This window comes from Coccinella septempunctata, chromosome 7 (genome assembly GCF_907165205.1).
Source record: "Coccinella septempunctata chromosome 7, icCocSept1.1, whole genome shotgun sequence".
In the NCBI taxonomy this organism is placed as follows: domain Eukaryota; kingdom Metazoa; phylum Arthropoda; class Insecta; order Coleoptera; family Coccinellidae; genus Coccinella; species Coccinella septempunctata.
In genome coordinates this window covers 14363673-14378365 of record NC_058195.1, presented here as the reverse complement: position 1 = coordinate 14378365, position 14693 = coordinate 14363673, and positions in this window count along the sequence as shown.

Genomic DNA, 14693 nt, shown 5'->3' with positions numbered 1-14693 from the left:
AGTTCTGAGAAGACAATAGTTCGAGTTGAGTTGAGTAGACATTTCAATTGAGCAGTGTTCGCAAGGATTCGGAATCTATTTCTAGATTCTGAATCTCTTGCACGTGGACTTAATTTCTTCAGAATGAAATGGTCATGAAAATGGTGTAATTTATAATGTTGAGCAGTCTGAGTGTACTTTACCTTATGAGAAGAACAATTTAGCACCAGGATTGTGCGAGAAGACTTAAAAATTGAGAACAACTAAAAGAGGTGAACTTAAAATGAGGTGTTACAAAATCACATTGATAGCAGCGCGAAGTTAATTCAACGGAGCTAACAAAGAGAATCTTAAGAAAAATGTGTGTTTTTGTAGTTTTTCACTTCGGAAAAACACTGAAAGTGGGGCCGCTGCGTCGTTCAACCAGCGCACCGCCGAATCGGAGTACCGTACGCGGCCACCGGAGCTGGTCAGGAGCGTAGACTAGAGAGAGGTCGGAGGGGGGCTTCGCTCAATTTTTAACAGAGGCAGCTTTCCAGGATTTACAAAACCGCCCTTTTTTAATATTAAATGCACTCAGCCGTATTGAAAATGTTTGTCATTTGAGTATTAGAGAAAATGGACAGCAATTTGAACAGTTTAATAAGTAAAATATTATGCAATGGTGAAAATTTGTATCAATGATAAATATTTTATTGGGCATTTCTTCTGTCTCTAATTTGTATTATGAATTTATCTAGGTAGGTACCTACGTTTTGTTTTTCATGTTAGTGATGAGTGTATTATCTTTGTTCGCTTACTCTCCTATAAGTAAAAAATCACAAATGAAAATTATCCAAATGATTTATCTTTCATATGGGGAATCCATGGCCACTAACAAAAATCATCATTATGTGATATTTTACTGTTTTTTAGCATTTCTGAACATCCTACCTATATAATATTATACATCATTTTGAAGGGACAAAAATAACGAACTCAACGAAGTAATAAAATACAGGGTGTTCCATTGAAAAAAATATAGGTTTGAGTCGTATCTTCAAACTCATACCTCGAAAAAAAAATGGAGTACGCCCCTGGGTTCTACGCAGAATTCTGTATCAGACGTAGTTTTCAGCTGAAGATTATTTCTAATACCTTCGGAGATAAAGAAAGGGTCCGAAAAGTATCAATTTCCAAAATCGCCCTGTATCTCATAAACGGAAACAGTTATGCGAAATCTGATTAGGCCAACTTGAGTTTCACAAAAAAGTAGGACAGGAACGTAAAAACCGCAAGGCTCAATCTTAAATAGCAAGCGAGAAACCTGGCTGCCTCACCCAAAATGGGATGCACTGTACATTAGACTGGGTTTCTGCATTGACCTTGTTGGCCTTCCGCATCATCCGCTCCTAGTCCTTATCACCATCTAGCTCGAAAACGGTTAAGGGTATGAAAAATCACTTCAAACAAAATGTGTATGGAATTTAATTTTATTAACTACAACTTTCATAATGGATACAGAAATAATTAGAGGTACAGGAAAGGAGATATTTAAGAAAAAATGCCATGTTATCATCTTCAATCGTCTTGAAAGTATTTTTCTAGCAATGGAGTATGGCGAACAAGGCTTAGCATCATTGCTAGACAATATGCAGGCTCTTTTTACAGAATTCCAAGTTAAATGTATAATGCTTCATGTTCTAAGAGGTTTAAGATACTTGCATCATAATATTGTGGTCCATAAAGATTTGAAAGTTTCCAACCTCCTAATGACAGATAAAGGCTGTGTGAAGATAGCAGATTTTGGATTGGCCAGATGGTTTGGTGTACCTTTTAAACCAACGACACCTCATGTTGTTACATTATGGTATAGAGCTCCAGAACCATTACTAGAAGCTTCTACTCAAACTACTAGTGTTGACATGTGGCAGCAGGATGTATTCTTGGAGAACTATTAGGGCATAAACCACTTTTACTTAGACGTTCTGAAATTCAACAGCTGGAGCTTATTGTTGATTTACTGGAAACTCCTACCAATGCAAAGTCAGATTAAAAAAACCCTCCCTGATTAGTGGGTCAAATTCGATGAAACTATTGCGAAAAGAAGCCCATTTTCTGATTCATAATATGGTAGTCAGCTTCCCCAGTCATCGTAGCACAACAAAGTTCCTCCTGACTCTGAAATGAGCCCCATCCGTGGATCTGAAAGTTTCGTGTCAACGACACAAGGTCCCTTAACTGAGTTAGTTAATTGCTTCGAAATTGGTGGCGACACTGCGAGGTGTCTCTGCCGTGTGCAAGAGACTAACGCCAAATTAAGTTTTGAAAAGTTGAGATACGGAAACTTAGACGGGGTTGAAAGTTGTTGCGATCTTTGCACCCGAACTGATCAGGAAGAAGCAGAGGGAACTTCAGGAGAAGAGGTGTTGGCTTTCAGGGTTGGCTAAGGGATAACAATGTTGATTGCGTTCATTTTGAAAGAGTAGTATGGTTTTTATCAAAGATTATAGAGTTATCTATATAGATAGATAAGATTATAGAATCTTTGGGTTTTTATGATTTGGTGTAGTTTCGAATCAATTCCTTCACTGGATGCGAAACCTTGAGTGTGTTGATAAATTAGGATCAGAGGCATGTTCGGAGGGAAGTTACATACAAGCTTTTTTCAGGTTAGTAAAAAAAAACTGTCATCGTGAGTGGTTGTCTAAAAATGTTCTTAACATTTTTCGTTTATTCTGTCGTGTTCTCTTACCACAGTAGTTTTGTTCTTATTTCTACTGATTGGTTGTGTTATAGTTCTATTTATTTCAGTAGGTAAGTTAACTTTTTCTCTTCCTAAAAGGCGGAATATATCAATTTATTCCGGCTTAGAAACCGGTGAAGGGAATAACTCTGGAGGCCTTCACGGGTCTCCTCGTTTAAAAAACTTCTCTCCTCATAAATATTTTTAGATATTTAAAAATCAAGTATGTATTATCATCTCGAAATTTTTCGAAATGTGCTATGGTATCGATGGAAACCGAAAATGTAGGAAACTTTCGATTGTTTGAAATCGGGGGTGATATGATTTTGCAAAAAAACAAGTAGTGGACTGCATTACCAGATAATTGAGTAGGAGATTGTAAAGACATTTATTGTATATCATTCAAAATCATAAAATGAATAAGTCACCTGAAAGAAGCTAATACAGTAATAAAAACAAATATAAACAACATATATAGGCTCGGAGAGACATTATTCAACTAAAAGTAGAGATAATCCAGAGCAGTTCAAATGGGAAGTCACTTGGGGTCAGACTTAGACTTTGAGAAAGTTCAATACATTCAAAATTAACTCAACGCTTACAGTGACAGAGCAGTCAATGAAAATTGGAGCCTCTTTATTCCACCAGAAAAACAGAAGGTTGGCATAATAAATTTTAATGAGAAGGCTGAGTTGTAATAGTGAAAAGGCCAACAGGTGAAACTAAATTGTCTTAGTCTGGTCATCAATGAGAGATCAACGTACATTAAATGTGAGTCGAGCAATATCTAATTATAATTCAAGTATAAGCAGAGCAAGAATATTATAATAAGTTGAATGAGAAGAGCAACAATATTATAATTGATCTGAGAAGAGCTAGAATATTATTATTAATATTAGAAGAGCCAGAATATTATAATTAATATGAGAAATGTTGGTCTTGAAGAGTACAAAAATCTATGAAAACAACATTTACATAGATGACCTGCTTACAAGTAAGCACGATTAGAACGTCCCTCATAAAATATAAGATGCAATCGATAAATTATGAGATGTACAAAACGCGAATACTAATGAGGGAAACCACTAATCTTTGGTTTCGAGAAGAGCAGAAGGCTGAAAAGTAACATGTATATCGAGAACTATGAATGAATATGAGAATGTATCAATGAGAGTACAAAGTTATGAGTAAATCATAGCAATTGAGAGTGTACGCGATCACCACAGCAGGCCTTCCAGGGTGAAACCAGGACGAAAGACTGTCAACCAGTACCATGGCTTACCACTGACCGAGAAGTTCACATTGTGTTCTGAAGGAAAACTACTAAATCTACGGTCCACTCTGGAGAACATGAGGCTTCATTCATCTGAAACTCGACAACAGTAATAAGTCATATGTACGTAAGAGGTGAACATCATACTTGTCTTGAAAAATGAAATAAACTGATTCAAATAAATGAGTTGATCATTAGAGAACAATATCTAAATCAGTATTCATTATCAATGAGACGTGAGAAGGTTTGAATTCTGGTGATTCATACCCATTTCCATGTGAGAAAATCTAGAGAGGTCTGAAAATCTATGTAAATTATAAAATATCCTGAAAAACGTATATTCCTGAGAAGACATTTAATCGAGTGGTCTCGTGTGAACATATCAATTGAGCAGTACCTACTAGTATATAAGAACTATAAATCTATTTGAAGATTCTGAAATAATCATGCACGTGGACTCATTTCATCAGAATGAAAAGAACATGAAAATGGTTGAATTAATATTTTTGAGAAGACTGTGAGTATAGTACCTTTTGAGTTGAACCAAATGCACCAGAATTGACTGAGAAGACTTGAAAGAATATTACTTTGATCAGGTGAATAGTTATCGAGGTGGTACAATGATCTAAATGAGAACAATGGGTGTAAAAAACGCTCTTGCTGCCATCCTATGCAAAATTTAATGCTCAAGCACTTCGATAGAGATCACTTCCATAATTAATGGGTTATTTTAGAAGATATTCTCACAGATCTTTTGTTGAAATGAATATTTTTCATTATTCTGAAAAATTGGTCAAATTTTGAGCCCTTGTATAACGGAAACAGTCAGTCCGAAAAGTATGCATCTAGTCTCATTTATCTCAAAATTTAATACTCTACAACATTCTGTAATGATCTCCAGTTTTCTGAGAAAAATTGGAGTTCACTTTAGTGCATTCCTTTCATTTCATATTTCCGCCTTTGAAAATATTTGATTCTCAAATATTCAGTACATTCATTCCGATAGGCAGAGTAAATGTAAAAAAACCGTTTATCTGTGTTTAACGTTGTTTTTCTTGCTTGCCGTTGAAGATTTCGACGTTTTTCTGATGTTGATATGCGATAAACCGGAGCTGACGACGTTTTTCATTCTTGTCGCATTCTGGAATTTTCAGATTTTTAACGTGTGGGGGGATTTGCCTATAAAAGCAGATTTTCCCCCGCGACGGCCTCTTCTACTTCAGTCCCTTTTACTTTGACTCTTTAGTCGCTTTTACGCTCCGTACTATCTTTTCTCTGCGATTCGACTTTAATTGTGTGCACGACAAGCCGTTCAACAAATTTAGAAATAATTTTGTGTTGCGAGGGTTAGTGCTCTTAGGAATTAATTTTTAGTTTTCGTTTGTTTTCCGCGAGTGCCTGAAATAAAGGAGGTAGGTCCCCGTTCAGTTACTTAATTAGACCTACACCGCTTACTTCTTTGACACTGCTGTACTGTATCGCTTTCTGTTATATTCTATCGTACTTTACCCTGTTTCGCGAGTCTGACTTTTCCCTTTGCTATCAGTCATGGTACGTAAGCCCTTGGGGTACTGAAGGGAAAGTCCCGTCAACCTCCCTGTTCGCGTTCCGCGTCATAAGTGTTGAATCCGAAATCTCTTCTTTTCTATTAGTCATGGCGCGTAAGCCCTTGGGGTAGAGAATAAGAGATACCGCTCGTCGTCAGTGAAATCCCGTAGTTGCGCTAAAAATAGACCTTTTCTTCGCTATCAGTCATGGAGCGTTAGCCCTTGGGGTAGCGAGTAAAAGTCTCGAGTAGATCCGCCCTGGTTGTGTTTCTTTCATTCTGGAGAAATACAATTAATTACATCCCGATAACGTATAGCAAGTCATTTCACTTCGCGAGGTCATCCTTAGTATCCATTTCGTCAGTTCTGGTTGGCGCATCTTATTGAACAAACCTTGATTTTTTACTGTGCCCGGTATAAACTTTGCAAAGTGCTCGTGACCGGATAGGATTTCCCGAATGTATGTTTGCTGATCGATTCGCTCATATTTCATACCTACACATATCTCCGTTGTACATATAATCAGTTTCCGAAGGTGTGAATAAACTAGTACATAATTTGATTTTGACTACTTCGTTATCGCTACCACCCTAGATAATAGCGAACTCTGTCTCCGACTAGCAGCTACTCTGGTAGGTTTGCTATTCTTCCTAGTGAAAAGAATAGCTGGCGCTCCAGATAAGTTTTCTTCGAGGTAACCACGTTACAATTCATATGAATTATTTCTTCAAACATTTTTTATGATCGAAAAACCGCGAAGATACCTCTTTACACATTTTAGCAACCCCCTACTTATGCGCAACTCCGCCGACGGGGTAAACATAGATTATTCATCTTAAGCCATAAAGCAATAAATTTTTGGTTGCAATTTTTTCATAAAGTTCGAACCCCACAGTTACTCGAAAAAGAATTGATGTTTGGATCAATATATCACCAAAAGCAGGAAACCAATTTTTTTCCTTGTCCACCCAACCATTCCGTTAAGAAATCCTCCCCTATTCTTCTACGGCCCAGAAATAATGAGACCCTATTACCAGTCATTGAAAGGAGAATCAACGGACAGCAATCTCGTGAAAAATTCACCGGTAAGGCTCGCCGATAAGAATGGTGGCAATTTAAACTCCCCAAGCAATAAGCTAAATTTGCCTTTGATTCAATCAAGCATCCCTGGGAAGGAGGCCGCGCAGACAATGGACAATCGAACTGTCGCATCTGCGTTTGCCCTTGCGACCGTATTCTGAAATATCCCAGGGGCCTAACTCGATTTGTTCACTTGTTAAGTTCGGTTTGTTACACCGGAAAATTCGACTTTCGGTAACTCATACTAAACGTACTCGGAATTCTAATTGAGCCATACGTTGTCGTACCCTGAGATGCCGTAGGTAATTCCTCATGTGGATGTCATTCCACACTTTTAGAACATTCGAACATACTACTCATGTCAATAAAGGAAGTTTGTTGAAGGTCTGCAGCGAAGATTATAGAGTGGAAAGATGGGAAACGAAGCGACTAACGTGCTGAGTGCCATCTGTGTTTCAAATGTGTTACTAAGACCCTGGTATAAATGTTAATTTGGGGGCCATTTGCAGAAACATATGAAATTTTGAAAGATTTCAGATGGCCATTTTGATCAAAGAGGTTTTGAATGTTTTGATTCTCGTAAAGTGTTTTCTATATCTTGTTTTTTCTAGTTCCTGATCATTACATTTTTTGTCCAATTTCTTGCTGAAAACCTCAAAATATCATTCGAATATTTTTGCATGTGGATCAAACAAAGTGGATTTGTCAAAAGTAGGTTTTTTCTTTGCTCTAAGGAAAATGGAATTGTACCTAAGTAATAAAACTCTTAATATGTGACTCGGTCATTATTTGATTTTTATTTTCAGTGCTCTGAAGTGGATGAAATTTTCAGGGCGAAAAGACATTGACTTGAGCAAACACTATACTGACTACACCATTTGCAGTGAACATTCAATTGCCATTCAATTGGAACTCTTCTACTGTTCACGTAAATTGTATGTATATTATTTATGCTTCCATTTAATGATTCTCAATTGCTACTTCTTCAATATATTCAGAAATGCAAATATTTTATTGATTTCGTTTTCGGAATCGAGTGACTGTCAAATTTCTGATTGGACAGTCAAAAGTTTTATAAAACCTGTTTTTTGTGTCATACTGATTTTTCTAGTATTCTTGAAAGGAATTTTTTTTGCCTGATTGATGGGATGGACTCGGTTCTCTTGTTTTTACATATAGGTTACCTAACACCTGACTGTATTTTGTAATTTGTATTTTGAACGACAATAGAAAAAAAAACTGTATTTTGTATAGTACATTTTAAGTATTTTTTTCTTGTATGTTTAATGTGCGAGATAGTAGTTAGAAATTTGTATTCAAATTGACGGAGAGATACGTATTTTTCAAAATCTATTTGTCCCAGAGATTGACTCTCTGTTTTCATTCAGCATACTCTACATGGTGTCTCCCAACACAGGGTCTAGTCGAATATTTTCGTAAGTTTGAATTTCCTCATAAAATGCCATACAGGATCCATGTCAATTATTTCTCAGAAGGTAACTGCAAATTAGTCTGCGTTTAAGCTTGTTGGGAAACCCTTCAAGAATCATAATATTTTATGTAAATAAAAATTTTATCTGTGGAATGTCCTTTTCTTAGTAAATTAATGATCAATTCATCTGAACAATTTTTCTATGCGAAGAAGGCACCTTCCTCTATATTCCAGGGTGAAACGGCCATCTGCAAGGGGTTGGTTGAAGTTGGACGATTTATTCGGCGATCAATACCTTATGTAGCATGTTGCTACAGTATTACAGAATCTACAGGTGCCTTCTATGGGATCGTTCGTTTTAGTAAAATTTCCTTCTATCAGGAGTCCTTCATTTCAGAGGGTGGAAATATTTCGTTATATTACCTCCTTATAATAGATGGAGCTCACTAGTTTTCCATTTTTCAAGAATAATTCTGTGAATTGTTATACTATACAAAATCACCACAGTTCACATTTTTTATATTATAGGATAGGTTATCACCAACTTTTTGTTCTGACAAACTGGATATCTAATGTATTCTTCAACCAAGTTCAAGTATTCCATAGCAATTAAGGATTCATGATAATATAAAAAAATAATCACGTTGATTACGTTGTATCGACGTTTTGGGCAATTTGTGGCCATTTTCAAGCTGAAAAATAGGCAAAAACGACGTTTGGCGTAACTTCTGAAAAGGATCCAAATACAGATATGTGGAAATTTTACCTTAAATTACAAATCAACCATACAAATATGAAAATCACACAAACATAACATATATACAGGGTGTATTTGAAGGTATGGCTTTTATTTCCACAGAAGGTAAACTGGTCAAAATGAAGCGTTTCACCAAAAATCACCAATACGAAACTTCGAACATGACAAAGTTGAAAAAAAAATTGAAAATGAAATATAGATCCTAATACGACCCTAGACCGTTTGTTAGCTGAATTATCGCAAAGCAGTGAGAAAAAACTCCTCTCCTGGTTCGACTATGTGGTTTTGTTTAGGATATTGGCTCGTTCGATATTTACGTGGTAATAAAAATGGAAACTTAGGATTGCCGAATTGTTGTCATTATTTCTTAGTAACTTACACGATTTTATGAAAAGTCTCATTTCGATACCAACCGAGAAAATGGACTTAGGACACAAGTGTAAAAAAAAAGAATAATACTTCGAAATCTCCCCAATGATATTCGTCTAAATTATTCACGAATTTTTTCACAATGGGCATCTCAATCTTCTTGTTCGAATATTCCAACAATCGTCGTAAAAATGGGATGAAATGGGGAAACATCATAGCAGTTTTTCAACATAACTAACATAAGTACACTCAAGAAACTGCCTCGAATTTCTACATTTTTTGTTTAATACTAAGTTGCACGACACAACAATAATTATGATTCTCCCAAAAGTAACCCCCAGAAGTGACGCATCTAAACCCATGAACTTGGTACTGAACCATTCAGTGTTTAGTCATATGTTTATGTTTTGTTTTTTCGATGCGGAAGTCACCTTCCACAGTCCGGTACTTGAAATTCAATGAAATTTGGTCAAACTTCTAGGGGTTGTATCCCAGTCATCTTGGATATTTTATATAGATCACTCTTGGTAAAACGACTTATTTTGATGAGTTCTACCTTCTGTCGAAAAAAGCCTCACCTTTGAGAACACCCGGTATATGATAATAGTGTAAACACAATGCATGTGACCTCAGAATAGTAATTCAGAAAATTGTAGTGACAATACTGTCAATATTTGCCCATTCACAATAAAAAACAACCCTTCTACATCTTATAAATATTGAGGACGAATTAATCATATTGTGAAAAAATAATCTGTCATCCCCACAAGGATCATTTTCACTTATCATTTCTATTTTCGTCTTTCGTCAGGCCGAATGAATGCGTAGGAAGCTCGAGAGCATTTAATCTGTCAAGCACAGATTTCCAAAGTTCTAATTGCTCAGCGAAGCTTAATTTTAGCTGATTAAATGAAGATGTTCAGGGAGAACCACTTAAATTATATAGGACAGTTTATAAGAATTTCAGACAATAATATATGTTTCAGATGTTCAATAGAATGCCGGATTTTATTCATTGAATCCACAATCAGTTTCGGGAAGAAGGAAAAGACTGAAAGGAAACTCTCTGGCGTAATCTTCTGAGGATGCATAATTTCAAAAAGTTTCTTGGGACTTCACACTGCGAGCTCTTAGAAGTATCTGGATTTGCATGACCTCTCTAGTGGATTTCATATCATGTATGATATGTATGATGAAATACCCTAGCTGTAAGGTATTCTCGCCTCAAGAAGCACCTAATAAGAATGAGTCTAGCAGAAACTGACGATACGAGTGCAGATTCTGTGGGGAGAATGATGAAAGCTCAGATCACCTGACAGGATGCCTCGTCATTGCTAGTCAACACGAAAAAAATGATTTGGACGAGAAATTTGCAGGGGCGAAAAAATAACCTCCTTGAAATCATCCCAGATACTGGAGTTCATTGGAACTCTGGAACTGGACGGTTTTTTTCAATCCACCACTTCAGTGATGTAATAGTAACTTTACTTTTTTTGAATATAAACCCTGTGTTTTTCTTACACATACCAATCCCATATTTTCTTATGATTCAGATTATATGTAGATATATCTAATATATGTCTTCCCTCTAATTGTTCTTCTAATAAAAAAAACCAAAAACTAGTTCGGTCAAGTCGGCAGGTTATTTTCATTGATAATAATATTATGCGTATAGAGCCTCAGGCTTCTTTGTCGTGTTTGGTTATCAAAGACCTTCGTCATTTTCATTCTGGATACTCGAAAAGATACTGGGAAAATGAGGAAATGTCGATGACTATACTCAGGACTTACCTATACTAGTACTAGAACAGCCGTTTTTGCTGTTTGAAAAGACTGCAGTCTGCAGTGTGAGTCTTTGACTCGTACAAATATTTCAAGTGTAGATTCTTGAGGTCAAAAGAAACAATTTTTCCTTCACCGAATCGGCTCGGTTAAAAGAAACAGGCTGTTGAAAAACCATTAAAAAAAAGATATCACCCACGTCTTCAATTTTTCTCATTATGACCATTACGTAGGGGAGACTGGGGAGGGTTGATACGTTTTTTGGAATTTTTATTCTGGAAACTGAATTATATGAAGAAGCAGGACTTTTCTTATATTATATAATTCTTCAATTAATCGTTCAACAAAATAGATATAGAAGTCGCAAAACATAAACATCTTATTCTGTACAGAACGTTGAACACAAAAACATGCAAACTGTCTCAAGCCTCCCCACATATGGGAGGATTGATACGATGTACTGGGAGATTAATCGAGAGGATTATTCAGCTCAGTAGGTAGGTCAGCAATGATACTGGCTTGCTTTGGTCCCATAGGTGTAGAAAAATCAGGAAATTGTCAGTTAGTCACTTCCACACAAGAAAAGTCGGCCTCGTTAAATACATGGGGATTGTACGGTTTTTAAAAATCCCTTTGATATGTTGGATGGTGAAGACGCCTTCATATAGGCCTATCCAACTAGCTTCGGAATATTTTTTGAAGATGATACATGTATCAGGCCTCCCCACGACAAATGTCTCAAACCTCCCTGAAAGCAATTTTTAAAGTGATTTATGTTTTCATCTTATACTCATATATTATGATAAGCGAATAAAACTGTAAATTGAGTAGTTTTATGCATATTTCCCAGTGAAATGTTTATTTATGCCGAAGAATTAATGCATGATCATAAAACCCTTAGGTAACTTGAGTAAAAACTTACAATTTCTCACCTCGAAACACTCTTCGTTGAATATTTCACAAACAAACTACTGTTAGCCTTACAGATTAACGTCACGCAATGCCCTCTGCCAAAGAATAGTGTTCACTAGAATAATACTTTTGAAAACGGCTACAGATCGCGGATATAAGCCTGTATCAAGCCTCCCCATGTATCAATGCTCCCTAGTCTCCCCTACTATAAAAATACCAAAAATTCAAAGAATTCTTGAAACTAAGTTGGACGCTATCTAATGAATATTTCAACGTTTTGTAAAAAAGAAGTATTCCTTATGTTTTCTCGTATAACGGGCCTCTTTCGAGTAATTTGATGTTCAAAAATAAAAAATAACTGTGAAATTTGAAAAATTCGGCAATTTGACCGAACGCAGCTATGTTTAAAATATCCACAAATGTGTAGAGTCATATATTTAGACATAGATTGATAGATTAGTTATTCTGAAGGTAATTTTGATTTTCCAGGGGTGGCACAGCTCATTATGAAAACATATCTTTTATCAGGGGAAAAAATGGTATAAAAAAAGAGTTTCTTTCGACCTCAAGAATCTACTATTAAAATATTTGTATACGAGTCAAATATCAACCTGTATAGATTATCTACCAGTTGAAAAGGTTTTTGAACATATTTAAAAAAAATTCAAATATCCGGAATGAAAGTGATCTTCACCCTTTCCTCTTTAATATCCTGAAACAACATAGGAGCATAAACTTCTATACGCATAATCATGCAAATAACTAAATAACCTGCCAGCTCGACCAAAACAGTTTAGGAAGTTTTCATTGAGAGAGAAAATATGGAACTAGAATACCTACGTATAACACAATAGGTTCGTATTTAAAAAATATTAGTCACTTTTAGCGGTCTGAAAAAATCTTCGACTAGGCCGCTAAATTCTACATGAAAAGTTAGGAATATTAAATTTGTTTTTCGATATGACGTTTATTATTGATGAAAACAGCACTAATAGCTGGTCTAAAAGCATTACAGCTTCTAAACCAGAGGAGATAGACAAAATCTGATACCCCATTCGCGTTTTCTTTTTTTGAGAAACTAACAAGAGTAGTAGTCATTTTTGGCCACCTTCATTTGTTTTCGAGTTATAAGCGAAAATTGGAAAAATGGCGATTTCGAAATGAAATTATATCTCCGCTAATACTGATGATGGAACTCTGAAATCAAAACATTATACAGGCACTTTTTTAAGTATAATCCAGTGGCGTGCTTGCCTTTTTAGCAGGATTTTTAATTACAAAACTATGACCCAAAGTTATGTTTTTTTAAATGTTTTGAATAACACTAGATTTCTGTGTAATTTTTTGAAAGCTTAATTTTTACTTATTTCAAAAATATATAACATCATATGATTTTTATCAATATAAATAAAAGAAAATTGTCGAAAACCTTTTTTCTCAATATGTCTATTACTTTTGTCGAGCACTTATATCAAGAACAGTCTCCTTCCTGCAATGTCATTCTTTCTATGCTTTTTACCAATTTTCACAAAATTTGAATCTTGGAGAAATTGAGTAAGAAGCAAAGAAATGAAAGGACTAATAGAAGGAGACTGTGGTAATCATAAGATGCTATATTTTACTATTCTCATTAGAAGTAGAAACCATAGAAATATCGAGAGAAAAGGTTTTTGACCATTTTCTATTATTTATATTGATACAAACCATAATATATGATGTTATTATATTATATTTTTGAAATCAGTGAAAATTAAGCTTTCAAAAAATTGCACAGAAATCTACTGTTTCTGTTTCTACCCATTTAAAAAAACATAACTTCGAGTCATAGCTTCGTAATTAAAAATCTTGCTGAAAAGGCAAGCACGCCACTGGATCCTACTTAAAAAAGTGCCTGTATAATGTTTTAATTTCAGAGCTCTATCATCAGTATTTGCGGAGATATAAATTTATTTCGAAATCGCCATTTTTCCAATTTTCGCTTATAACTCGAAAACAAAAGAAGGTGACTAAAAATTACTAATACTCTTGTTAGTTTCTCAGAAGAACAGAACGAGAATGGGGTATCAGATTTTGTCTATCTCCTCTGGTTTAAAAGCTGTAGTGCTAAAACATCGAAATCTGCCTACCCTGTACATCTCTGCTAAAAAAGTGATGTGATATTGTAATGAGTCGAGGTATCAACTTTTATGTAGTATTTAATATGTGGAATGACCCAAAGAAAACAAAAAATCTCCGTAAATACTGTTGAGAGTAGGAATTTCAGTTTTTACTCGACGGATCAATATGAGGATGATAGGGACTATAGTTTCTGCAAGAAACTTCAGTTTTAGCAATTTGGGCTAGAATCTCATTGAACCAAATTTGTATGAAACTCATGTAAGGGTTAATTTCACATTTCTACTCAAGACTGGTTTACACCGTTTTAGTGGTCAGTACAAAAAGAGAAAATGAATATCTTACGTCAGAAACCACTAATTTATATGGAGTTTTCATTATAATTCAATTCAATAAGTTAGTCATCTCGGAAAGTCAGATTTTTTTTTATTCCTCAAACGAACAAAAAATCAAAAAATTTTTTCATTGAAGAACAAATGTTCATTCATGTTATTACCTCAATAAACCACTTTAAAAAATAAAATAAAATGACTTCGAAATGATTTCCTACTTCAGCCCCTTTACCATTCCAGTTTTTTTTTTCTAGAGGGTTGCACCCACTTCAAAGATATCACCTCATATTCATGAATTGAGAAAAAAAAATAATTCCTGAACAAGACTTCCACTAGAAATACTTATTCCAGTTGCGCCATTTATTTTATGTGCATGGAAAAAATATGTCA